Source organism: Nannobrachium achirus (genome assembly GCF_963921795.1).
Source record: "Nannobrachium achirus genome assembly, chromosome: 7".
Taxonomy (NCBI): Eukaryota; Metazoa; Chordata; class Actinopteri; order Myctophiformes; family Myctophidae; genus Nannobrachium; species Nannobrachium achirus.
Window position 1 is genome coordinate 25,547,614 of NC_137816.1, and position 2,014 is coordinate 25,549,627.

Sequence of the window (2,014 nt, forward strand, 5' to 3'; positions counted from 1 at the left end):
AGAACAACCTTTTTTTTTATTAATATCATTCCTATTCTTTAAAGTTTGTCTTTTTGCGTTGCAGTCCAGCGTTAGACACCTCTAAGAAATCAGTGGGCTATGAACATATGGGGGCAGGACTCAAACCCTTAGCTGCACTAAGAATTCAAGTTCAGGCTGGAAGACATCCAGGACAAAGCATCTTCTACTAGAATAACGGGGCGGTGGTGGACATATTGCTTGGGCCCACCTCCTTATATGTTTGATAACAATACAGCAGCTCTAGTCTAGAGCTAGATTGCAATGTCATCATTCTACCAATACCGCAGGCGCAGTCACCCACAACAGCAGCCTGCCAAGACATTGTTAAAAAGATCCAGCCAGTCCGTGCAGAGTGCTACTTGGTACAGTGTGGGTCCACTCAGTTGGGCTTGACATCACAGATGTCCTGCCAGACGTGAAAACCAACACCGATGATGATAGGAATACTCCAAGACGGAGTATTACAATCAGTACAATCTGATTCTACACCAAGCCGGACGACGCACCAAATGGTCCACAGTAGTGCACCTTGGAAGGGGGTGAGATTCAACTGCCTCCGTTCCATTATAAGGCGCTCCAGGTGGTCCATGGCTTGGTGAGGGTGGTCCATTTCAAGATCGCCATGAAGGCTCTGTGACAACTTTGAGATGAGGTATACTGGCAGTAAACAAAGTCCCCAGGTCCAGGTCTTTTTATATAGAGCATTAGATATCAAAATGTTTAATTTGACCCCCATAAAGGCCTGTCCATACTTTGACCGAAACCGAACTTTTCGGTCAAAAGGTCCGGTTCAACTACAAAATGACGTCACTCGTGACTTCTGAAAAGCATTATACCGAATGAGAGTTCAGAAATTTGCACGTTGGAAATCGCAACTCACTGAACATTTCGGAGGTTTCGGAGATATGGACAGGCCTTAACTCTGAGAGTATACAAATCGAACCAAATGGACCTGTATAAGGGTCATTTGTACACTCCATTTGTTCCATTTTCTACACAGAGTAAAGGCCTGTCCATACTTTCTCCAAAATGTTTGAAAGGTGCAAATTTCCGAACTCTCATTCGGTCTAATGCTTTTCAGAAGTTGTGAGTGACGCCATTTTGTAGTCGAACCGGAACTTTTGACTGAATAGGGCGGTTTCAGTCAAAGTATGGACAGGCCTTAACATGTGCGTTAAGGTGTTTGCCTTGGAACTGTGTTTTAAAGTATTAAAGAGTATTCAAACCATTGTCTTGGCTCTTTCTTCAAATGAGCAAGCCACCTGTCCCCGTGTGTATGTGCAACCTATGTATCATCCATGTGTGTGTGTGTGTGTGTGTGTGTGTGTGTGTGTGTGTGTGTGTGTGTGTGTGTGTGTGTGTGTGTGTGTGTTGGAGAGTGCGGGAGAGCTGAGATAAGGGGAGGTAAAGAATAGAGATATAGTAATCTCTCTCTTCACACATAATCGCACCTGCCTTTATATGGGGATCAGTAGCCTACAAGGTTTTGCCTTTTGAAAACAGTCAAAAGCTTATAAAAACATTGACTGCTGGGTTGTCCATTAAATAGGCTATATTAAGCAATAGTTGAGAAATTGCTTTGTGTTGTAGGCTATTTTATTTCCTTATTTTACTGCCTTATTTCCTTTATTATGGTCAGTCCATGATGATATAGGCCTATGCTACTATACAGCCTCAATCAACCAGGTTTGCTGTATTATTATTATTAACAAAAGCAGAACATAGCATTGACCGCATTTGTAGAAGATTTACTTGCATAGGCTATTACAACAAAGGGATTTTTCCTACAACTGCTGTTATAAATTATTTTATATTTTCAAAGTGAATGTAACAGCGTCCTCTAGGGGTAACAGGTTTGGTTAGGTCACACTTTTGCCGCAGTGCCGCAGACAGCGATTTGGTGCCAAAGAGAAAGTGAGGAGAGGAATGGAGCTCCAGTCCTCTGAGCACCGCTGCTGATCTGACTCTACAAGCATCCTAACAACATAAGAAA